This window comes from Telopea speciosissima, chromosome 8 (assembly GCF_018873765.1).
Source record: "Telopea speciosissima isolate NSW1024214 ecotype Mountain lineage chromosome 8, Tspe_v1, whole genome shotgun sequence".
Taxonomy (NCBI): Eukaryota; Viridiplantae; Streptophyta; class Magnoliopsida; order Proteales; family Proteaceae; genus Telopea; species Telopea speciosissima.
Genome location: NC_057923.1, coordinates 42,072,648 through 42,098,775, shown reverse-complemented (window position 1 = coordinate 42,098,775; position 26,128 = coordinate 42,072,648). Strand labels below are relative to the sequence as shown.

General features: G+C 41.8%; 1 protein-coding gene across 2 annotated transcripts in view; it reads left to right on the top strand.

The window, feature by feature from the left end:
- Positions 1 to 26,128, top strand: part of LOC122671378 (chaperone protein DnaJ-like) — a 114,591-nt gene that overhangs the window by 8,276 nt on the left and 80,187 nt on the right. The gene's annotated exons all lie outside the window — the stretch shown is intronic.

Genomic DNA, 26,128 nt, shown 5'->3' with positions numbered 1-26,128 from the left:
CCAGCTGGTGAAAGTGCTGAAAACATGAGAAAACCTCACTTTTATTGTGCATAAGATAGACCCAAGTAAACCTAGAATGGCAATCAATAAAGGTGACATCCACCGATGACCCGAAAGTGAAACTTTTCTACTAGGACCCCACACATCAGAATGAACAACATGAAATAAAGAAGATGATCTTTTATTAGAAATGGGATAATTTGAACGTGTCTGTTTGGCCAAGACACAAGGCTCACAAAAAAAGTCTTCTTTATTACAAGATTTACCTACTGCTGGAAATAAAGTAGATAAGGTATCTAAAGGTGGATGTCCTAGTCTAGAGTGCTATATGTGTAATTCAGAAGAGAAAGATGCTGGGGAACAAAGTCTAGAAGGTATAGCCTGTGTAGATGTAGGATCTCCATCAAGCAGGTACAATCCGCCATGCACTTTACCCGATCCAATTGTCTTCCCCGAGTCCAGTTCCTGAAAAACACAATGAGTAGGAAAGAAAGTCACTTTACAGTGTAAAGCTTTGGTGATACTGTTAATGGAGAGAAGATTAGTGGTGAACTTGGGTATATGTAACACAGAAGATAATGTCAGAGAAGGGGAACAGCCAATGGATCCTTTCCCAGAGATGGAGGAGAGGGACCCATCAGCAATTTTCACTTTGTCCTTACCAGAAGCAGGAAAGTATGTGTGAAAAAGACTGGAGGAACCCGTCATGTGATCAGTAGCTCCAGAGTCTATAATCCAAGGAGTGGAAACTACTGATGCACAATGACCAGCAAAGGAAATACCTGTACGGGCAAAGAAGGAACCTGAATTGGCAGCAGATGTAGTGGGGGCAGCAGATGTGTGCAACAGACGGCGGAGAGCTTGAAGTTCGTCCTGGGAGAAACCGATGTCAGTAGTGGGAGCTGGAGCTACACTTTCAGTGTGATTGGCCTTGTGTTTAAATTTGGCACGACCACGTTTGCTCTCAAAATCAGCAGGCTTCCCATGAAGTTTCCAACATTGAGCCTTAGTGTGATATGGTTTGTGGCAATGATCACACTTCACAGGCTCTTTAGTAGTAGCAGTAGCAGCAACATTATCAGCAGAAGTGTCAGTAGTGATGGAACCAGTAGTCTGTAAAGCTGACCTGTCAACCTTAGGAGTAATCATCATAGCAGCCCTCCTTGTCTCTTCACTGTGTACATATGAAAAGGTTTCCTCCAAAGAAGGAAAAGGAACCCGACCAAGAACCTGGACCCGAATAGGGTCATAATCATCATTAAGTCCAGCCAGAAAGTCATATACCCGAAACTGATCTACATAGGTATGGTAGGCAGTAATATCTGCAGCAGTAGTGGGCTGGAATCGAGCATAGTGATCCAGTTGCTGCCATAAGCACTTGAGGGAAGCATAGTACTTAGTGACTGTCATCTCCTTCTGAGTAGTGTTTTGAAGAGTCTTCCTGATCTCATATACCTAAGCACCACTCCCTGAACGACCGTAAGTACCCTTGACAGTAGTCCATATCTGAGTAGCAGTGTCAAGGAGAAGGTACTGACTAGAGAGGTCAGTGGTCATGGAATTCAGAACAAAAGACATCACCATTGCATCATTGGCAGCCCATTTAGTGCGGGCAGCCCCTTCTTCAGTGGGTTGTTTGGTGGTACCAATAAGGTGGCTAGTGAGTCCCCTGCCAACCACAGTCAGGGATAATGATCTGGCCCAAATCAGATAATTGGTACCATCAAGTTTGATGGCAGCAGCATAGGGTAGGAAATCATTCCTGGTCTGATCTCCTCCAGAAGCAGCCGAGGTAACCTCTGAGTCACCCATAAGTCAGCAAAGCAGATTTCGATCCTTGAGAAAAAAAACTGATTTTTCCAAAATTCTGCAGAAATCGATCTTGAATTGGACAGAATACAGATCTTCAAAAAACAGCAGTAATTTGGTGTAGAAACAGGGTCGATTGCAGCAATGTAATCAGGGAATAATCCCTCAAAAAATCTTCCCAAACAGCAGCCTAGAAGAGCCAAATCGATAAGGTGTCAGGGTTTTTCAAAACCCTGACAGTTGAGATCGATAAGAAGGGGAAATAGACTGCAGCTTTGAGGTCTTCAATCAATGAAAATTCAGATAGGATAGATGCTGTCTGTAGGCCTGCAGTGATGCTCCAAAAAAAAACACAATCGATCTCCCAACTGTTATGAGATCAATTTTCACAAGAGTTGAAGCAGTCCTGAATCGCAGAGATGGAAAATTGCAGCAGCTATCGATCTGAAATTAGGTTTTAAAATTGAGGTGGGATGGAGGGCAGCACTCGAACCATAGTTGGATCAGCTCATGGGTGCTGCCCTTGAAGGGTTGAGGGGACCAAAGAAAGAGGAAGAAGAGAGAGAAGAAATCGATGAAGGGGATAGAAGAGGGGAATCGATGGAAGGGGGGAAGGGTTTTGGAAATCGAGAAGGGCTTAAAACCCTAGCTCTGATACCATGTTCAGAACTAGAATATCAGAACCAGAATTGGGAAAGCTTGAATGATCTAATGTGATCACCCAGGCACCTTTATTTATAATGTTTAACAATAAGAGTACAGGACTAAAATACCCCTGCCATAGCCGACTTAGCTAGGCAGTAATAAAAAGTTAGATTCTAGGTTTAGGAAATAAGAAGGGAGAAGGAAGAGATTGGAGGAGGAAGAAGATAGCAAGAGAAGAGAGAAGAGAGAAGAGAGAAGAGAGAAGAGAGTGTTTGGGCTGTAATCGATTGTGAATGGAGAGACTTCTCCATTCATCATATATTCATTAATCATAACTAATATGGAATTACATCCACTTCCCTAGGGAGGTAAAAGGGAAATAAAGAAATAAAAAAGAATTACATAATAAGGCAACTAGTGATAGAACTAGTTCCTAAACTACCCCTATTACATGACTTCTAACACTCCCCCTCAAGCTGGAGAATATGTATCATGCATTCCCAGCTTGCTTAGGAAGGAACTAAACTGAGGAGAGCCAAGAGCTTTGGTGAAGATATCTGCCAACTGATCACCAGTCTTCACAAAAGGAGTACAAATACAGCCAGAGTCTATCTTCTCCTTGATGAAATGCCTATCAACCTCAATGTGCTTAGTTCGGTCATGTTGCACAAGGTTGTGGGCAATACTGATGGCAGCCTTGTTGTCACAGTACAGTCTCAAGGGCCCTTCAGTGTCAAATCCCAGTTCTTGAACAAGTCTTTTCAGCCAGATGAGCTCACACACTCCATGTGCCATAGCTCTAAATTCTGCCTCGGCACTAGATCTGGCCACAACATGCTGTTTCTTGCTCCTCCATGTGACTAAGTTACCTCCCACAAAGGTACAATAGCTGGAGGTAGATCTCCTGTCTGTAATGGTACCAACCCAATCGGCATCTGTGAAACCTTCCACTCTCAAGTGGTTGTGCCTTGCATACAACAATCCTTTCCCTGGAGAGGACTTCAAATACCTTAGAATGCGATACCTAGCATCCAAATGGCCACTCTTGGGAGCATGAATGAATTGATTGACAACTCCCACTGCATAAGAGATATTTGGCCGAGTCATAGAGAGATAGATAAGTTTCCCCACTAGCCTTTGATACTTTCCTGCATCAACAAGAGAGGGACCACAATCCTCTCTTAGTTTGTGATTCTGCTCAATAGGAGAGCTAGCTGGTTTGTAGCCTAACATCCCTGTCTCTGTCAACAGGTCAAGAATAAACCTCCTCTGACATATGTTGATCCCTTTCTTGGTCCTTGATACTTCTATTCCTAAGAAGTACTTCAAGGGACCCAGATCTTTGATCTCAAATTACTATGCCAGGTAGCTCTTCAATTTATCTATCTCAGCTGTATCATCTCCGGTGACCACGATTTCATCAACATAGACAATGAGAGCTGTGATAGTACCATTACTTCGCTTGGTAAGGAGAGTATGATCAGCTTGGCTCTGGGAATATCCATTCTTCAGAATGGCTTGTCGGAAGCGCTCAAACCATGCCTTTGGTGACTGTTTGAGACCATATAGAGCCTTCTTAAGGAGACACACTTTCCCTTCAGCTGAGGGCATCTTGAAGCTTGGTGGAGTTTGCATGTACACTTCCTCTTCTAAATCACCATGAAGGAAGGCATTCTTCACATCCAACTGATATAAAGGCCAATCTTTGTTGGCAGCTAAGGATAAAAGAACTCTTATGGAGTTATGCTTGGCCACAGGGGCAAATGTCTCTTGGTAATCAATTCCATAGACTTGGCTGTACCCCTTGGCCACCAACCTTGCTTTGTATCTCTCAATACTGCCATCGGATTTATACTTGATTGTATAGACCCATCTGCATCCAACTGGGACACGTCCCTTGGGAAGGTCAACAAGTTGCCAAGTACCATTCTTCTCAAGTGCCATCATCTCCTCAGACATGGCTTGGCTCCACTTTGGGTCAGATATTGCATCAATGACATTCTTGGGAATGGAAGCAGTAGAGAGAGCAGTAATAAAGGCAAGGCCTGTAGGAGAAATTGCATCATAGGAAACAAACTGGGATATAGGATTAGTACAAGTTTTTTTCCCTTTCCTAATAGCAATAGGAAGGTCCAAATCAGATGGAGGAGAAGAAATGTCACCTGATTGAGAAGGATGAATCTCAGGATGTGGATTTGGATCTGAAGAGGACTCTTGGTAGGTCTTCTTTCTTGTATTATGTAAGCCTTCACCTTTTTTGTATGTAATGTGGTAATCCTTCTCCTTACCAGAACCACTTTCAACAACCAAATCTGTATTCCCCCCTGGTTGATCATTAATCTCAACCACATCTACAGTCCTGTGTTTTCCAATGTCAAGCAGAAAAGGAGATGTAGGTAGAGGAGAAAGGAAGAAATCATCAGTAGCCTGGTCACTCCCACAATTCTCCCCCTGAAGAGGATGTTGAGAAGGAACAAAGAAAGGGACAGATTCAAGGAAGGTAACATCCTTGGAAATGAAACTTCAGCGGGAAGAAGGATGATAACACCTGTACCCCTTGGTAGTAGAAGAGTACCCAAGAAAGAGACACTTAAGAGCTTTGGGATCAAGTTTAGTGCGAGCAGATTTGTTAACATGCACATAACAAACACAACCAAAGACTCTAGGAGGAAGAGAAAAGACAGAGGCCTTGGGAGATAAGATGTCCAAGGGAGATTTGTAGTTAAGAAGCTTGGTAGGCATACGATTGATGAGAAAGGAGGCGTTAGAAGAGCCACGGACCGAAAGGTCTTGGGGACATGCATGCCCAAGAAGAGACTACGGGTGACCTCTAGGAGATGGCGATTTTTCCTCTCAAGAACCCCATTTTGTTGGGCGTGTCAACACACGCTAGCTGATGGATAATACCATGAGTAGTAAAGAAGGCTTGAAGGCCACCAAACATGTACTCTCCCCCTTTATCAGAACGCACAATTTTGATGCGGGTCTCAAATTGGGTAAGAATCATTTGGTAAAAGTTCTGAAAGGCATCACAAACATCACTCTTATGCTTCAAAAGTATAGTCCATGTGGCATGGGAAAAATCATCAATAAATGACACAAAGTAACGATAGCCAATAAAGAAGTAGTAGGGGAAGGACCCCACACATTAGTATGCACATATGAAAAGGAGCAACAATTCTATTACCATGATAAGGATATGAAGACCTACAATGTTTGGCAAACATACAGGTTTCACATTGAAAAACATGAGAAGAGGCAATAGATGAAAATAAGTGAAGCAACTGTTTCCTCATTACAACAAAAGATGGATGGCCAAGACGGCGATGCCATAACATAACAGAATCCACAGAACTACTATCGTTTCGGCCACACACATAGGAATGAGCTATGGGCAAAAACGGATCAAAAAAGTAGAGGCCTTTCTCCTCAAGTCCACTACCAATAATCCTCTTTGTCACCAAATCCTGAAAAAGACAGTGAGAAGGAAAAAATGTGACACAGCAGTTGAGAGATTTAGTCAGATGACTCACAGATAGAAGATTCAGAGTAAGGTTAGGGACATGAAGAACAGAAGAAAGTGAAATAGATGATGTCATAGGGATATTACCCTTATCAGATATGGAGGAAAGGGAGCCATCAACTATCCTAAACTTGTCCTTACCAGAACAAATGGTATAAGAATCATAATAATGAGACGTACTAGTCATGTGGTCCGTGGCACCCGAGTCAATGACCCAAGACTGGGCGGTAGTGGGAGCTGAGGTGGAGACCTGCAAAGCTGAGGATGATGAGGATCCAGCCATACTAGATGTAGAAGATGTGCTCAACTGTGACACAACCCTGTGAACCACTGCATCCATAAAGGTGGAGTCATCCTGTGGGGCATCAGCATCAGTCGCCGCTGCGGAATGAGCTCGAGCTCCCCCTCTACGGCCACCATGACCACGCATACCAGGAGGACGACCATGGAGAGACCAACTCCTATCCTTGGTGTGTCCAGTGCAACCACAATGATCACATTTAAATCTGTCTCGCCCACCTCCACTGGCACCAACTGTCTCCACAGTACTAGCTTCCTCACGGTTAGGCCCTGGGCCTCTACCACCTCCACGGGTGTCTCGAACAGAACTAGAATTGAGGGCTGACCTCTTAGATGGTGCTGGTGGTGGTGCCATAGTAAGTCGCCTGGTCTCTTTACTCTGTAAGTAACTACAGACTTCATTAAGAGAGGGAAGTGGAGACCGGCCCAACAGCTGGAGTCTAACTGGCTCATAGTCAGAGTTCAAACCACTAAGCAAAGAGAAGACACGCTCTTTTTCAAGAGTCGGATACACCTTAGCTTCATCCTCTGGGTTGGTCAAATGAAGGTCTCTGTAATGATCATACTCTTCCACAAGACTAAGGAACGCACTGTAGTACTCAGAAATAGAACTATCACCCTGTTTCAATGAGTGGATTCGTTGATGGAGTTGATAGACCTTGGCAGTGTCACCCACTTTGTCAAAGGCCACAGAGACACTGTCCCAAATAGCTTTGGCGGTTTCCTTCATTATAAATCTTCTCCCAATTCGGGCTTCATGGAGAAGATCAACCAGGTCATAATAGTGGAATTTTCGGTCTCCCATTTATCAAAGGCCGGTGAACCAGCTGTGGGAGCCTTGATAACACCTGTTATATATCCAAGCTTTCCCTTACTCCTGAGAGAAAGTCTCATAGAGTGTGACCAATCCAGGTAATTAGTACCATCAAGCTTCACAAAAGAAATCTGTTGATGAGTACTCTCATAAGCCAACTGAGGGACAACAGTGGGAGGCTGAGAATCAGCAGTACCAAGCATAGATGTATTCGAACCAGCCATGATGGATACCAACAATAAACAATAGTCACCAAAGGCAAGTGGGGAGTACACACTCAACCCAAACAAGCAAGAAGTCCTACAAACAGCCTAGGATAGCACACTGCCGAAGCAGTCCTAGCAGCAAATGTCTAAGAGGACTTAAATCAAACACTTCAAGTGCATTAAAACATCAGGCCTCACACTCTTCAAAGAGTAAGAACAGCTTACACAAGCTCCAAGATGTAGTCATAATCACCTCTCAACCAAACAAGAAGCCCAATATATCCTAAATGTAAGAACAAGAGAAATACAGCAGTATCGGGTTTACCTGGGCAGCAAAAAATCACCACAAAACTGAGTACTGCTCAAAGGAAAGTCTCATCCATCAATGGGAAACACAAAGGCCAGAAATAGGACCCCTATACGATCCTAGTGGGCTGCTCCAACAGCCAAACCCATGCTGAAATGGAGCTGAGACATGGTTTAAACCTGCAACTGGCGGAAATCTGGGCAGAATAGCAGTCAAACGAAACTGAGTTATGCTTCAGCAGTGCCTTCATCCATCAAGGAAGCACACATGGAGCATAGAAAGGACCCTTGTACGATCCTATTGAACTATTCCAAGCTCCAAAAAACTGCCGAGAAAGAGAAGGACATGGCCTGCAAGCAGCAGCTGGCGGAAACCTTTAATATAGCTTCAATGGAGCTTCACAGTGGTTCGAAGACCATCTTCAATCACCTAAATAGATTGTAGAAGACCTATTTCATATCTCTTCAGCAAGAGGTTTACATAGGAACCTCTTCCTTGAGATTCTTTGAGTTCTAAGATCTCAAAGAGAGGGAAAAAAATAAGGAAAGGAAGATGATAGGACTCTCAAACCAAAATCTCTGATACCAAGTTAGATTCTAGGTTTAGGAAATAAGAAGGGAGAAGGAAGAGATTGGAGGAGGAAGAAGATAGCAAGAGAAGAGAGAAGAGAGAAGAGAGTGTTTGGGCTGTAATCGATTGTGAATGGAGAGACTTCTCCATTCACCATATATTTGTTAATCACAACTAATATGGAATTACATCCACCTCCCTATGGAGGTAAAAGGGAAATAAAGAAATAAAGAAGAATTACATAATAAGGCAACTAGTGATAGAACTAGTTCCTAAACTACCCCTATTACATGACTTCTAACATAAAACAGACTTAAAACATAAAATAAACTCCCCAAAAGACCAGGGTATTCTGGTTTACATTATTCAACACTCCCCCTCAAGTTGGAGCAAAGATGTCGATCATGCCCAACTTGACTAGATTAGGATGAAATAACTTTCCAGGCAGTCCCTTGGTGAAGATATCAGCAAGCTGATCCGAAGAAGTCACAAAGGGAATACAAATCGGCCCATTTTCTAATTTCTCCTTGATAAAATGCCTATCCACCTCAACATGCTTGGTACGGTCATGCTGTACTGGGTTGTGTGCTATGCTGATTGCAGCCTTGTTATCACAGTACAACATCATAGGAAGGCGAATAGGAATACCCAGATCTTGTAGCAGCCCTTTAAGCCAAAGTAACTCACAAATTCCTTGTGCCATAGCTCGAAATTCAGCTTCGGCACTAGAACGAGCAACTACATTTTGTTTCTTGCTACGCCAGGTGACAAGATTTCCACCTACAAAGGAGCAATACCCAGAAATAGACTTCCGATCTGCAGAACCAGCCCAATGAGGATCGGTGTATGCTTCTATCTGTAGGTGACCATGTGAAGACAAAAGGATGCCTTTTCCAGGAGCCGACTTCAAATAGTGTAGAATACGAAGAACAACCTTCATATGAGAAGTGTAGGGATCATGCATAAATTGACTCACTGCACTCACAGCAACAGTAATGTCTGGACGAGTGTGTGAAAGGTAGATCAATTTCCCTACAAGTCTTTGGTACCCGCCTTTATCAACAGGCTCACCATCATTTTCCTTGAGCCGAACAGTAGGATCCATAGGAGTATCCGAAGGGTGGCAGCCTAGCAAACCTGTTTCAGCCAACAAGTTTAGGACATACTTTCTTTGGGAGAGAAATATGCCTTTTGAAGATCTGGCCACTTCAATCCTAAGAAAGTATCTTAATTTACCTAGATCTTTAATCTCAAATTCCTGGCCAAGGAAGGTCTTCAACTGTCTGATCTCATCACCATCATTGCTAGTAACCACTATGTCATCAACGTAGACTATAAGAACAGTGAGTTTTTCACCAACCCTCTTGATAAAGAGTGTGTGATCAGCATTACTCTGCTTATAGCCCACAGAAATCATTGCTTTGTGGAATCGACCAAACCAAGCCTGGGGTGACTGTTTCAGCCCATACAATGCATGCTTCAGCCTGATTATCAAGTTTTAGTTTTGTTACACCTTTAATATGCAGTTGTTAGCAAACCATGGGTTAGAAAGAGAGAATTAGAGAATAAAATGTGTTAGATTCATTGATAGGTAAGCCCCTCTATGTATAATAGAGGGGAAAATTACAAAGAGACTGAAATAGACATAATTACCCCTAACTAGCTGACTCTATAAGAGCAACAACTTAATCCTAATATCATAATAATAAATCTACCCCAAAAGGACCAGAATACCCCCACGGTATTCTGGATTACATATTCCAACACTCCCCCTCTAGGTGGATTATACATACAAGTAAAGGAGGATCCAGTTTGAACTAATAAGAAAAAAAAACTCCATAATAATGCTAACACTCCCCCTCAAGTTGGCGCATATAAGGCATTAATGCCCAACTTGAACAAAACGGGAAGAAACAAAGTTGCAGCGGAGTCCAGCTTGACAGATGAATGCAGCTCCCAAATAAACTTTCAAGAACTTGAAAAATAGATCTTCAAAACCTGGGTAGACTTGATCAACAAACCGGGACTGGAATGTCTTCCAAAAAAGGCAGCTTTCACCAATCTTCTATAGCTGTCCAATGATGAATCTCTGACTGATAATCTTGAAGATAAGCAACTAGGGCAGCAAGCCGCGGAAACAAATGAATCTGGCAGCGGAAATGATCAACCCAACTGTAGATCCTCATATAGGCACTGTAAATCCTCAAATAGGCAGGCAATAACCTACCATCTTCAATACTCTTCATCTCCCCCTTACGGCAAACTCAACCCAATAATGAAGGATACCCAATAGCAATGATGGAGAAGACTGATCTTCTATATTTTGCACCAATGTTCCTGCAAGTTCTGCTTTCTGCAATGGCTGCAGGTGTATTGTACATAATCCCCCCCTCACGTGTAGTACACGTGGACAGATAACGGAGATTATGTAAGAAATAGTGCAAAAGTATAATATTCCAGAATTTTTCAAAAGGTGCTAAGGGTAATGGAAAAGGAAGAAATGACAATTTAGAGAATACCGTAAACTTCCAAAGTGGCTATGGGTATATGCCAAAGGTATGGTATGGGAGGTGGTGAAGTGAAAAAAAAGCAGTAGGATAATGAATCACAGAGAAAAACACTACAACATATAAATTGTCAATCATCTTCAAACAATCAAACAAACTCCTTAGATGGAAACTCTTGCAGGGGAGAGACACCAAACTCCAATATTCAAATCTGATCAGTAAACAGATCTGATTTGAAGTAAGGAAAGACTCCAATCTTCAAGGCTTGATCAATCTTCAAACACGGAAGAACCAGTGTGCAAAACTCCAATTTGTAAACTCCCACATGCTAAATAGAACTGATGAAGATATCTGGGCAGAATTGATGTAATAAACTTCAAACAAACTTGGAACATATCTGAATTAGTGAACAATGCTAGGATCAAGCTCTCAAAATAAGCTGGATTTGAATCAGTAGAGAAAACTTCACACAACTGAACAGGTTCGTAGTTGCAACTAATAACTATGGAACACATTGTGGTAATCCCAAATAAACTGATCTCCAGGGTAGTAGATTCGAGTCTTCAACAATGAAAGAAATTCGATCTCCAATAGTAGCATACTCAGTCTCAAGAACAGGGCTGCAGTAGTCCTCATAAACGCAGCAATAACATGTCAACCAGTCATGTTTATAGAAGCCAATCAATAGAACCAGCAAGGTATGTATTAAAGCTCAATAGAACTAGCAAGTATAAGATAAATAACCCAAAAGATCCATAGGTAGTTGAAGCAGCCAGCCACATAGGAACTAGTAAAAGAATAGGTTGATAGTTGGAGAAATCGAGCCATAAGAGTGAAACCTGAATTTTTTTCAAAAAAACCCCAAGAATGATGCTGATATTTAGGTCGTATGCTTCTCCGATATGTATAAGACTCCTAAAAAAATCAGCAAAAAAGAACAACCCTAACCCTAAGATCGATTAAAGTCAGGATTTTGGAAAACCCTGAAAGTGAGATCGATATAGGGAAAAGGGGGCTTCAATTGTTGATGTGGATTTGTAATATATGCTGATCTGTACTGCTAGAATGGGACTTCCAATGCGAACATCCAATCTCCAGTAATAATGAGACTTGATCTTCAAGAAGGAGAAACACCAAAAAATTGCAACAAAATAAGGCAGTAGCTATCATAGAAAAAAGGAAATTCTTCAAGCCATTAATTGATGAGGTAGAGTATCTCTCTTGATGGTAGAAACACCTCCATAAGATTACAACAATAGCAAAAATCCCTAACCCAAAAATCGATATGTGTCAGGGTTTTGGAAAACCCTGAAAAGTAGAGATCGATTGGGGTAGGGGTCTTTAAAAACTTGGAATGGAGCAATTATTGAGGTCGAGTGCTCTTTGAAGTGGAAGTAATCAGCCCTCCAAAAATCAGCAAGAGCTAAAACCTGTAACCCTAAATTCGATTGGATTCAAGGTTTGTCAAGTTTTTTAGCAAGTAACCAAATTGGAAGGTTAAGGAAGCTTTGCTGTAGAAACTAATCCAGCCATCAGAAAGGGTCCAAACTCAGGTGAGTAGGGCTTGTATAGAGAGTAACCTGTGCAAGAAATCTTAGCCTGATTTGATGGTTGGATTGTGAGAACCAAGAGTTGATCCAAAATTAGAAGGTTAAGGGTTTGGCCAGATCGATTGGGGTAAATCAAGGCTGGAGAAGAAAAGAAACGGGAGTAGATGGAAGAAGGTAGAAAGGTGTTGGAAAAGGTTGCATAGGAGGCTCCAACAATGGAGGATCAGCCTTCTTGAGTGAGAGGAATCTGATCTTTAAGAAAATTCTGGAACCTTCAAGTTGCAGGTATGGTTCCAGCAGAATTTTAATGGAAAAAAAGTAGATAGGATGGAGGAGGGCAGCAACTAAATCATTGGTTTAGGTTTTACCTCATTAGTGCTGCCCCCTTACAAGGATGAGAAGAAGAAAACCAGAAGAAGGTGAAACCGAGAAAGAGAGAAAGGAGGGAGAAGTCGATTAAAGAAAAAAAGGAGGGTTTTGGCTCTGATATCATGTTGGAACCGCTTCCTCTAAAAGGCCGTCCTTGTAGCAAAGGGAGGAAACAATATGTATATCATACAGGAGCTCTAACATGGCGGACTATCCAAAGGGGGACACGGGTGGATAAATAATTTTTTCAACACCTGCCCGCTCCTAGGGGAACTCGATACCATGACCCCTGCCTGCTCTGATACCATGTTAGCAAACCATGGGTTAGAAAGAGAGAATTAGAGAATAGAATATGTTAGATTTATTGATAGGTAAGCCCCTCTATTTATAATGGAGGGGAAAGTTACAAAGGGATTGAAATAGACATAATTACCCCTAACTAGTTGACTCTGTAAGAGCAGCAACTTAATCCTAATATCATAAGAATAAATCTACCCCAAAAGGACTAGAATACCCCCACGGTATTCTAGATTACATATTCCAACAGTAGTAATAGAAGTTAGTGGCATTTTTGTGATTTTCTACCACTCTGGACAAACTATTGAATCATAAAGCATGCTGATTTTATGTTAAAATTTGATCGTGAAATGGGTGTGGAACCTCTATCAGATGGACCCTCATGCTTTATAATGTGTCATTGGTGATGATACAAATTCGCTAATTGCCATGATGTTTATCAGGTCCAATTAATTAAAATAAGTCTTGGAGTGGCCCTTTAAGATGTCATAAAGCAAGTTTTGGCCTTGGATGATTTAGTCCAATAATCAACTTCATTGTTAGTTCCCAAGGAGTATTTGTTGTACCTTCTTCAAGCTGTTCAGATCAAGGTTCAAAATTTTGAATTTCGCCCGATGCCAAAACCAAAATATTTTGGTGAAATTCGGTAAATTTTGCGTCATTTCGTTTATGGTAATTTCAGCTGAATTTTGCCGAAATTTTGAACCTTGGTTCATACTTCAAGAATTTTGAAGTCAATTCGCAGAAAAGTGCTAGATCTACCCTAAGGTTCAATTGGGAAACATTTTATTTTTGGGTAATAGAAATTTGAAACTTTGTGAATTTTAGTATGGTGGATCCGCCTTTTAGCTTTATCTGTGTTGTATACTTTTATATTAGGTAAGGAAAGACAGGATTGAACATAAACTTGAGGACAAGTATAAACTCTCAAAGGTAGAAGTTCAAAGTATGAAAGCCATCCTCTGCCATTGATTTCTTATTCAGAGAATTCAAAGAAGTACTTGTTGCCTGATTTTTTTACTCATACTACTATTCATGTTAAAATCCTTCTAGGGATTGTGTGGATCTTCTATCGTTCTTAAAATCAACTTCAGTTCATGTTAATCTAAGACTAGAGGAAAAAACATTTAGAAGACTGTGGATGCGACGCTTACCTTTTTCTCAAAAAAAAAAAAAAGGGGGGTTGTGGATGTTATCTCATGTCATATTTAGGTAGTGGGGATGGAAGTTTGTTTTTTTTTTTTTTGTGAATAGAATCTATTACGAAACCCCAGGAGGGGGCAGGGGAAAAAAAGGGAGAAGGGGATATATAAATAGAAAAGGGGGAGAGAGAGAGGGGGGGGGCACAGCCGAGAGCCAACCTACGGCAGAGGTGGGGGTGCAAAAGAGAAGTATCAAGACCCCAGGATACAACAATATTCATGTTCCTTGGGGTATCAAGAATGGATCTATGAGGGATAAAACTGAGCTTGGAGGAGACATCAAAGGAGATGGCTTTCCAAATCATATCAAAAGATCTAGAGTTGGAAGTCCATCTCCTAAGATTCCTTTCCATCCAAATGTGGTAGATAGCAGAGCCAAAAACAAGCTTTCCGACGGTGTCACATATAGTACCTCCAGTAAAGGTCATGTCCAACCAGAGCCATTCCCTATCAAAGGCGAGGGGTCTCCTCCAGTGCGGCCAAATGGTTGCAAGAGCTTTTTTCCAGATGGTGGAGGTAAACGGGCAAGCAAAGAAGAGATGGGCTAGGTCCTCAGAGCCATTCCAACAAAAGATGCAAGAGGGGGAGACAAGGATGTGACGGTGGAGGAGGAAGGCTTGGGTTGGGAGGCAAAGGCTGAGGGATCTCCAAACTGTGAAGCCATGGCGAGGGATATGGCCTTTGAACTAGACTAACTTGTGCCAAGAAACAGAGGGGCCAAGGTTCCTAAAAAAGTTCCAGGCCGAACTGGAGCTAAAGAGGCCGTTGGAGGAGGGAAGCCAAATAACCTTATCCACGTGAACAGGGGGGAGGGGTGGCCAGATTTGCTAAAGGATAGTGGGAAGGGAGGAGGGAGGGACCAAGAGCCTTGAGAAATAATGACTGAAAGAGGGGCATATTTTGGAATGCCACAGGAGTAGATCGACCTAGGCCCAAAGATGTTGTGAAGGACTTCAAGAGGGTGCCAGGGATCAAGCCAAAGGGAGGTGGAAGATCCATCGACAATGGAGGAGGAGATGGCTCTAAGGGAGAGGGGGAAGGAGGAGAAGCTTACGCCAGTTCCAAGACGAGTCAGAGGGGATAGGGACAGTCCAGAAGGAGTCCTTTTTGAGAAGGTGGGAGTAAACCCAGTTTACCCAGATGGAGTCATGCTTGGAGGAAATTTTCCAAATGAGCTTAAGGATACCTGCGGTATTGGAGTCGCGGATTTGGCGAATGCCCAGGCCTCCTTCAGCTTTGGGGAGGCAAATGGATTTCCAATTGATTGGGTGGAGAAATTTGGAAGCTTCTTTCCCTTTCCAAAGGAAGGCACAGAGAAGGTGTTCCATAGCCTTGATGGTGGCTTTAGGAATACCATAGATACTGCACCAGTAAATGTAAGAAGCTTGGAGGACTGATCTAATGCACTCAAGTCTGCCAGCATAGAATAGGAGTTTGCCTTTCCAGAGCTGCAGACACTTACGGATGTTGTCGAGCATGGGAGTACAATGATGATTGAAAAGCCTAGCAGGGATAAGAGGAAGGCCGAGATATTTGATAGGGAGGGCTCCAATGGAGAAGCTAGCCAAACTCCGGAGGGTCTCTTTGACAGACTCGGGGATACCAGAAAGAAAAATTTTGGATTTGAGGAGATTAATGCGGAGGCCAGAGATAGTCTCAAAGAGATGGAGGGAAGACATGATGGCAGAGATGGAGGAGTGGGAGGCCTTTGAGAAAATCATTAGGTCGTTAGCAAACGCAAGATGGGTAAGGTTGAGATGTTTGCATTTGGGGATAGTGGAGATGAGGTAAAGGTCCGTTTTGGTTTGAAGACTCTTGGAGAGGACTTCCAAAGCCAGAGAGAAGAGGAAGGGGGAGAGAGGGCATCCTTGGCGAATGCCAGCCATTGACATGGACCGAGAAGGAAGGAGAGGAGATACAAGCGTAAATCCAGCGGATGAAAGCAAGGGGAAAGCCCATTTGGGAAAGAACTTCACAGATGAAGTCCCAACGAAGGGAGTCAAAAGCCTTGTGAAGATCTATTTTCATAAGGGCCGCAAGAGAATGGGATTTTCGATCAGAGCCTTACACTACCTCTGAGCAGAGGATAATATTGTCTGCAATACTCCTACCAGAGATGAAGGCAGATTGATTAGGATTGACAAGGGAAGGGATGACAGCTTGGATCCGGTTGGCAAGAATCTTGGCAATGAATTTGTAAAGAAGATTGCAGAGAGAAAGATAGGCCTGAAATCAGATAGGGAGGAGGCTCCAACTATCTTAGGGACAGAAGGAAATTGTACTCAAAAGTTTTGGCATACAGGCATCACGATAGTAGGGAGTGGAATATTAGTGACTGGTAAAATAGTGACCATAAATATTTTGGTTGGCTTTGGGTATTATGATCTACAAATTTAAACCTTTTTTTTTCTAGCAGAAGTGATATCCTCCTCTCTTTACTACTACTAATTATGTCCAAAGTTGGATTATTTCCTTAAGGGCTTCACAGCCTTAAAGAAAGCATTGTCTTCATGGTCACTTGTTTTGACATGTGGCATGATTGATGTGGCCCAAATTTTGTGGACAGGTAGACCCCTAGGTCCCCTGCTCACATGCCAAGTTTCGGCCCAAACAAAGTTTGCCAAGTGGCAAAATAGGGCTACAAAAAATCCAGGGAATGGGAGCACGGTACTAGTCAGAGTATATGGTTGAATTTGAGTCTGAAATCTGCCATGTGGCCTATCCAGGGCATTACCTATCTATCTAATGGTTCAAAATTGCCACATCATCCTGCCATGTGGTAGAATTGGGGGTCTCGTGGAGAGAAGCTTCTCTACACTTGATCATGTGAAGGCAAAGTAGCCTTCCTTAAATATGCAATTTTTGAGGAGTTAGGCTCTGTAGATTCTTCCCAGCATGTTATAAATTTTCTATAATCTTTGCTCTTTATATTCCATTATTTGGAGTTATTGAGCCTCTATAAGCAACCCCTTTGCTTATCGACTGTCCCTTTTTTATTAGGATAAATGATAGATTTCATCAAGGAAAAGGAGGGTGGGAGAAAAAACCTCCAAAGGCTTGAGAAAATCCTCGGAAACCAAGGCTGCATAGAGAGAAAACAGCATATAAACAACGCAGCCCCAAGCCACACCATCCCACACTAAAGCAGCCAAAATAAGACCTTCTCCAAAATCCAACCTGAACTTAAAGTCTTTGTTGAGTTATGTAACCCGATAAGGGTACTTTTGGTCTTTTTCCTTGTTTATTCCCTGTTATTAGCATAGTTAGTTGTACAGGGACAGTATTGTAATTTTGCTTTATTATTGAATGATATATATGAAGGGGCTGTGTAAACAAACAACTTGTAATATAGGTTCAAGGGTAATATTGTCCTTGTACCTATAGTGTCCAGGTTCATTATGCACATGTTAAATGTGTTAGTTGAGTGTTAAGCAAGTTTTCCATATTTGTAATATTCTAAGATTATAAATAAAGGCATGGCCACTGTCTCATTGACAAGCCAGTATTCACAGAAAACAACACAACTCACTCAAGCCACTCTCCTATTTTTAACTCTGCATTGTTCTCTCATCTTCTAACATGGTATCAAAGCAGGTAGGGGTTACAGTATCGAGGCCCCCTAGGAGTGGGCAGGTGTTGAAATTATTTATCCACCTGTGTCCCTCCTTTGGATAGTCCGCTGTGTTAGAGCTCCTTTATGATATACATATTGTTTCCTCCCTTTCCTACAAGGTCGGCCTTTTAGAGGAAGCGGTTCCAACGTGGTATCAGAGTAAAACTGATTCATCAATAGAACAACCATCACCACCATCGTTTCTTTGTCTCTCTCTAACCACACCTCTATTCACCTTCGATTTCCTTTCCTTCTCTTCTTCTTCTTCTTCCACTCCTCTTCTTCTTGGTTCCAAATCTGCACCTATGGCAGCACATATGAGGTGATCATTTGATCTTGTTCTGTCCTCTACTTACCTCATTCAGGTTATGTCTTACAAGATACTCTTGGATTGATTGCTGCTGTCCCCTTTTCTTGCGATTTTGGAGTCTTCATCTCTTGGTGATCGAGTCCTTCCTTCTTGAAGCTCCACATATGCACACCTTGGACAGCCTCTATTAATCCCTTCTAACCATTCAATACCCTTGGAAAAAATTGATTTCAGCATTTCACATATCAGCTATCGATTTCAGCATACAAGGGTGCTCAACAGGTGTTTGATGAATTGCCTCTTATAGTTCTCCTTCTCAGATTGGTGTGAAATTTTGAGGACTTCTTCCATCATCATTGAAGAGTACTCGATCAAGTTTTCAGCCTATTTCATTGGAGATTTCTTTTTTTTTTGGGTGAATAAATAATTCATTACCAAAGAGGAAAGAAAGAAAAAGAAGTACAACTACCCTCAAATAGGAGGGAAAAGAGAAAAACAAACAGCCAAAGACTCAAACATGGGAGTCCGAGGCTCGAAGAGAAATAGAAGATAGACCCCAAGATACAACAATGAGTCTGTTCCTTGGGGAGTCAATACAAATAGAGGGAACAGCCGAATTAAGGCACCGCTTGATAACCTTACCTGGTGTTTCTGTTCTGGAAATGTGCTGGGAAACACCAAAACATTTTTTTGTTTCCCAGCACAGTTTTTTTCATTTTCTTTGCTGAGAAACTGTTTTTTACCCGCTTGGTAAACCTGTTCTGAAAACGTTTCCAGAAGACAATTGAACACCATTGGTGCTTGATAAAATCTGTTTCTGTTCTGGAAATGTGACCAATTTTAATAATATTTATCTTGAATAATGTATCTTAGATAATAAACATTGTAATTAAAAAATATCTTTCCTATTTGATATTAATTACGATAATGCCATTTCTTTATCAATTATACCAAAAAAAGACTTGTAAAATCCTTTTCTTACCAAAGTAAGTATAAAAATATGTCAAATTTTAAAGATGTCATTAATATTGGGTTTTTCTGTGGATTAGTCGCATAACTGACTATGCTATGAACAGTTGAATAAAGAAGGCCTTGGTCCAATAAAAGTCTACAACAAAGCTTAAAATAAACATTGTAATTAAAAGTTTTATGGTCCAATATCACTTTAAGCCAAGGAACTTAGATATTTCCTGTCTTTTAAACTTTAGAAGACGAGGTGTTAATCAATTTTACAACTAAAGATGACAAGATTGTTGTTCACCTTCATGGTAACAGCTCACATTTGATCTAATTAACCAATCAAACAGCCACGGAAATCTCTGTCAAGTTCTCAAAACCATGAACATAACCATTTCCTTTCATTGCTAATACGAGTTCATCTAACATCTTGTATATATGATCTGAGCAAGGGTGTGACTTATCTGCAACATAGAAAGAATGAGTCTTGCCATTGATGCTAATCCAACTACATCCAGGCAATTTACCCAGACCCCTTTCTTTCATTGTCATTCTTACTTCTGCTACAATATTCCAGCTCCCAGAAGAAGCATGCACATTTGATTGAGATATGTAATTTGATGGGTTTTTGGGCTCTAACTGAACAAGAGACCTATAAGCCAAATCCTGCATCTCCAAGTTACCATGAATTACAGAAGCAGCAAAAAGAGCCCCCCAAACACTAGGACCAGGTTTCACAGGCATTTTACAGATCAAATCTAATGCTTGATTGAGGTGGCCTGATCGACCTAACATATCAACCACACATGCACAGATTTCCACCATTGGTGAAATCCCATACTTAATCATTGCAGAATTGTAGATGTCCAAGCCCTCGGATACCAATCCTGACCTACCACAAGCTGAGAGGACTCCCACAAATACAATATCATCTGGTTCAATCCCATGCAGGAGCATCCTATTAAACAGAACAATGGCTTCCTGACCCTTTCCATATAATCCATATCCAGCAATCATTGAACTCCAGGTGATTGTATCTTTACAAGAATCATCATCAAAGACCCGCCTTGCAAAAACCAAGCTCCCACACTTAGAGTACATATCAATTAGAGCATTTCTTAGAGAAACTTCATTGTATATGTCCTTCCTGATAGCAAAACCATGAATTTGCTTCCCTTCCATCAAGCAAGCAAGGGAGCTACAAGCAGGAAGGACACTTACAAGTGATACTCTATTGGGTTCTATTCCATATCTCAAATGCATTTCATGAAAAAGTGATAAAGCCTCCTTCGGTTCTCCATTCTGCACAAAACCACTTATCATTGCAGTCCAAGCAACAACATTTTTAGAATTCATCTGGTCAAAAACCCGTCTACCTATGATTACATTGCCCCCTTTTAAGTACATATCGATCAAACAACAACCTACATGGACATCTGAATCCAAAGCCAGCTCATTTCTAATGACAAAACAATGAATCTCCCTTCCATAATCCTGATTTCCAGTGTTGCTTCCACAAAGACGAAGAATAATAGAAACGGTAAATGCATCAGGTCTTACTCCCTCGCCCTGCATCTGGTTCAGAAGCCTCCACATACCCTCATTACACTCAATGTCCACAGATTTAGCGTACCCAGAAATCAAAACATTCCAAGAAGCACAACTTCTATGAGCCATTTCGTCGAAAACATTGCAAACATTACGAAGGTTCGCAGATTTATTGTACATCGACATAAGGGAATTCGCAACAACCGTATCTGAAACAAACCCCATTCGTATACACTTACAGTGAATCACTTTCCCAGTCTCTGGGGTTTGGAGCTCAGCAGAAATTTTCAAAAGCGTAGCAAAAGTGAAGAAATCTGGCTTAATTTCGTTCCCTCTGCATATTTGATTAAAAAGCTCAAAGGCCTCTCTGAACACATGGTTTCTAGCGTACCCACTAATCAATGAATTCCAAAGGAAGACATTCTTTTCGTGAACCGAATCAAAGACAAGGAGAGAATCTCCTGGAAATCCACATATGGAATAAGCGGAGATGAGTTTCGTGGCAAGAAACGGATTCTGATGGAACCCAAGAGAGCATATTTGGCCATGGCATTGCTGTACAAGTTTCAGAGATTTGGCGTTGATGGAGCGTTGCAGGAGTTGAAGAAGATGACAGGAGGGTTCAAGGATAATGGCAGAAGAGTAAAAACATGAGCTTCCCGGTGTAAGTACTTTCTTTGCAGATAAGTAAAGGAAACGGAGAGAACGAGAGAACATATATAATGAGTGGAGAGTTGATTACGACAGAAGCGACAATCAGAAAGGAAGAGGGAGATCGATGAAGAAAGTCCAAGAGAGATCGTTGAAATTCCACAAAGCCCATAATAGAGAGTGACACAGAGAGATCGTTGAAATTCCACAAACCCTTAACAATTTCATCAAAAAGCCCTAACAGTTGAGCCAGAGAGAGATGAACAAGAGAGAAGTTGCAGGTTGCATAAAAAAACACCAGACTCACACGGAGAGAGTGACCGAGAGAAAGCGAGATAGTGAAAGAGAGAGTGAGAGATAGCAAGAGAGAGATGAGGTACCTTGTGAGAGTTGCAGGTTGTCGGAGAAACTTCTTCCTTCAGGTCGTCTGCAGGAGAGCCAGAGAGCGACACAGCGAGAGAGCGAGAGAGTGAAAGCAGTGAAAGAGTGTTTAGGTTTTGGGGGTTTTGGTCGATTGATTTATCAGGAACAAGTTGTTTAAAGTTGTGCTCAGCAATGACAGAACATGTTGGACATGTTCTATCAAAAGTCTTCTGAGAAGCAGAAATTGTGATTTATCCACCAGAGAACAATTTCTATGGAACACTGTTTATCAAGCACTTTTTTGGTGTTTTTGTGTTTCTCAGAATAAAAAAACACCAGAAATAGTTTCTGGGAAGGTTATCAAGCGGTGCCTAAGTTTGGCTTTAATTTCAAAAGAAATGGAATCCCAAATCTGTTGGTGAGATCGAGATTTGGTAGTCCATTTCCGAATATTACGTTCCATCCAAATGTGATTGATGACAGCACAAAAAGCCAGCTTCCCAACCACGTCACACAGGGTAGAGCCACCAAAAGTCATATCAATCCAAATCCATTCTCTGTCGAACGGGAGAATCCCGCGATTCCTTGGCCAACATTTTGCAAGGATACCCTTCCAAATGGTGGAGGAGAAAGGGCAAGCAAAGAAGAGATGGTTGGAGTCCTCGATCGCATTCTAGCAAAGACCACAACTAGGGGGAACCGAGATGTGTCGATACAGAAGAAAGGACTGCGTTGGGAGACAGTTGGAAAAGACTCTCCAAGCTGTAAAACTATGACGAGGGATATGGTGTTTGAACCAAACAAGCTTCCTCCAAGGAGCAATTGGACCACGAGAACGAATGAGATCCCAAGCCGCTTTGGAACTGAAGGTACCCGAGGAACTCGGCAGCCAAGTAACACAATCACCTCGGTAGAGGGGTCTTCTAACAATGGAAGGCAAGAAACTCCAAATGTTGTTAAGCACCGGGTTAGGAGAATCCAGGGGGGCCCAGCCATTCGAATCAGTAATATCCGCCACCAAAGCATTTCGAGCCAATTTAGAACCATAGATAGTTCTAGGACTAACTTGATAGAGGAGGATTCCCATAGGGGGCCAATGGTCAAGCCAAAAGGAGGTGGAGGTCCCATCACCTATACGGGATTGGATAGATCCAAGAACAGACAGACGAGTGGTAAAGATTTTGCGCCAAACCCAAGAAGCATCTGAAGTGATAGAGACCATAGTACTATATCTCGCGATATATCGGTATCTCGGGCCTACCGAGATATCCAAAATTTGGCGAAATTTCGCCGAAATATTGCATTTTTTCTGCAATATTTTGGGAGTCCATCTCGGTGGGTATTTGGCCATATCTAGGCCTGATACTTCATGGACACCCTTATTTAAGCTAAATAAACACATTTAAACCTTCATATTGCAAAAAAAATGAACTCAAAGTGGTGTTTTGGGTTTGCACCCTTGATTGACTGTATACGGTCGGACCCTATTGTATAAAATAGTTAAATACATATTGTTTAAGTACTAAAAGACATAATAAGAAATTTAAACAAAAATAAAGTCAAATGTACCCTTTAGTTTAAACTTTAAAGTTTAAACTCATAAAGTCATAAGTGCATAAGTCATGACTCATAAACTTCATCATAGTCAATAGTTCAATACTTAATACACAAAGTATTTCTACGAAATATACTGAAATGTACCAAAATATACTGCTCAATTTACAGTATTTCTACGAAATATACCGAAATATCGCCAAAATTTGAATTTTTTTCATTTCGGAAGCCCATCTCCTCTCGGTAGTGTTGAAATTACCGAAATTTTTGATATATCGCGAAATTTTGTACCGTGATAGAGACAGTCCAAATAGAATCCGATTTGAGAAGCCCAGAGTAAATCCAATCAACCCAAATGCTCCTCTTTCTAGAGGCAATCTTCCAAATCAACTTGATGATACCAGCTGAGTTCACTTCCTTGATTCTTCTAATGCCCAAGCCTCCTTCCTTCAAAGGGAGGCAAACTGAAGCCCAATTGATGGGGTGAATAAACCTCGAGGAGTCAGAGCCTTTCCAGAGAAAGGAAGTCATAAGGGATTCCAAAGACTTGATGGTGGACTGAGGTAACCCATAAATTCCTGACCAGTAAATATAAGAAGTTTGCGAAACTGATTTGATGAGCATCAACCTTCCCGCATAATAGAGGAGCTTGCCTTTCCAAAGTTGCAGTCTTTTCCTAATGAGATCCAGCATAGGAGTATAGTGATGGGTAGAGAGGCGAGCCGGGATCAAAGGAAGACCCAAATATTTGACCGGAAGATGACGAACAAAGAACCCACATTTTTCCACCAAAGCAGCTTTCTCTAATTCTGAGACCCCAGCCAAGAAAAGGAGGGACTTGGATGGATTAATATGAAGACCCGAGAGCACTTGGAACTGCTGCAAGCAAAACATAATAGTCTCAAAGGAAATAATGGAAGCCTTGGAGAAAATCATGAGATCATCTGCAAAAGCCAGATGGGAAAGCTTGAGGGCTTTGCACTTGGGGATGGGAGTAATGAGCTGCTGATCTGTACAAATTTGGATATGACGAGATAAAACTTCCAGGGCTAAAGTGAAGATGTAGGGAGAGAGGGGGCACCCTTGACGAATACCCATGGAGCAAGCAAAATAGCCTGCAGGACTACCATTGACAAGCACAGAGAACTTGGGGGTAGATATACAGCAATGGATCCAATGAGTGAAGACCAGAGGGAATCCCATCTTAAACAAAACCTCACCAATAAAGTCCCATCTTAGAGAATCAAAGGCTTTATGAATATCAATCTTCATAAGGGCAGCTGGAGGATGGTTCTTTTTCTCAAATCCTCTAACAATCTCATTGCAAAGTAGAATGTTATCTGAGATATTTCTCCTAGGAATGAAGGCAGACTGATTTTCACTAACAAGAAGATCCACAACAGTCTTGAGCCTGAAGGCGAGGACTTTAGCAATGAACTTGTATATAAGGTTGCAGAGGGCAATAGGCTTGAAGTTTGACATCGCTGAAGCTCCCTCCTTCTTGTGAATGAGGCAAAGAAACGTATGGTTCACTCCTTTGATCTGGGATGGATTAAGGAAGAAACTTCTAACAACTTTAATAAGGTCTTCCTTGATGATCTCTCCCAAGAAGCTAAAAAGAACCCCATACTAAATCCATCCGGCCCAGGAGCCCGGTTCAACTTGAGAGAGTGGATAGCAGTGCTGATTTCTGCCACAGTTGGAATGGCCCCGAGAGATTCCAATAGCTTAGAAGGAATGAATTTGTTTGGCAAATAGTTTGGAATCGGGCCAGCTTCATCCAAAGTACTATTGAAGAGATCCTTGAAGTGGTTCACAGCCAAACCTTTGATGTCATTCACACTAGTAACCGGGGGAACCATCCGAAGCCGCAAGCTGTAAAATGGAGTTGTGATTGGATCTTGATTTCATGGATCGATGGAAGTATGCTGAGTTAGAATCCCCTCACTCCAACCACTTAATCCTAGATTTCTGCCTTAAGAAACTTTCCTCTTGGGAGAGCAGCAAAGATAACTCAAAAGAAGCAGCCTTTTCATCAATAGCAAGCTGAACATTAAGATCGTCGGATTGAAGCTGGAATTGGAGAGAAGCTAACTTATCCTTGCAGTCCAAAACATGTTGGGAGATACTACCAAAAGTATTTGTGTTCCAGGCTTTGAGGGCAGCTTTCACATTGCGGAGCTTCCTAGCAAAAGCAATAAGGGGGGAAGAAAAAGCTTGAACAGGCTTGTCCCAAGCAGCCTTAACAGTGTCTAGGAAGGTAGAATGAGAGGACCACATGTCAAAATATTTAAAGGGTTTTGGGCCAAAAGAAGTGTAAGGCTGGATAGATAAAAAAATAGGACAATGGTCAGAGATTTTAGGGGTATCAAAGTTGGCAAAGGAGGAAGGGAAGGAGACAAGCCATGCTTCATTGACAAGAACACGATCAAGTTTACAATCAATCCGAGAATTACCAACCCTTTTGTTACTCCAAGAAAAAGTATGCCCAGTCCAACAGAGATCATCAACCCCCAAATCCTCTATACAGTCATTGAAAGTAGCCATAGAGTCTGAATCCAAATGGTCACCTCCCTGTTTTTCATGAAACCTTATCACATTAAAATCACCTCCAAGACCCCAGGGAAGAGGCCCTATTTGATGGCCAATGCTGCGAAGATCGTCCCATGAGGAGAGGCGCTGCTCAAGACAATTGGAAGCATAAGTAACCGTGAAGTAAAAACTGAATTGGTTGAAGCAGTCCGAGAAGCACAAGTGGAGGAATTGGGCAGAGGAGGATAGCAGAGAAATTTTTAATTTTGAAGGATCCCAAAGGACCCAAATGCGGCCATCAGGGTGGTGAATATAGTTGGTTAGAAGGGACCAACCTGGGACAATGGAATTAGAAATTCTATTAGCATTGGGCTCCTTAACATGAGTTTCAAGAAGGCAACAAAAAGAAGACTTTTGGAGTCGAATACGAGATCTAACTGCAGCGTGTTTATAAGGGGAATTGAGATCCCGAGTTTTCCAAATAATCCCATGATTCATTTG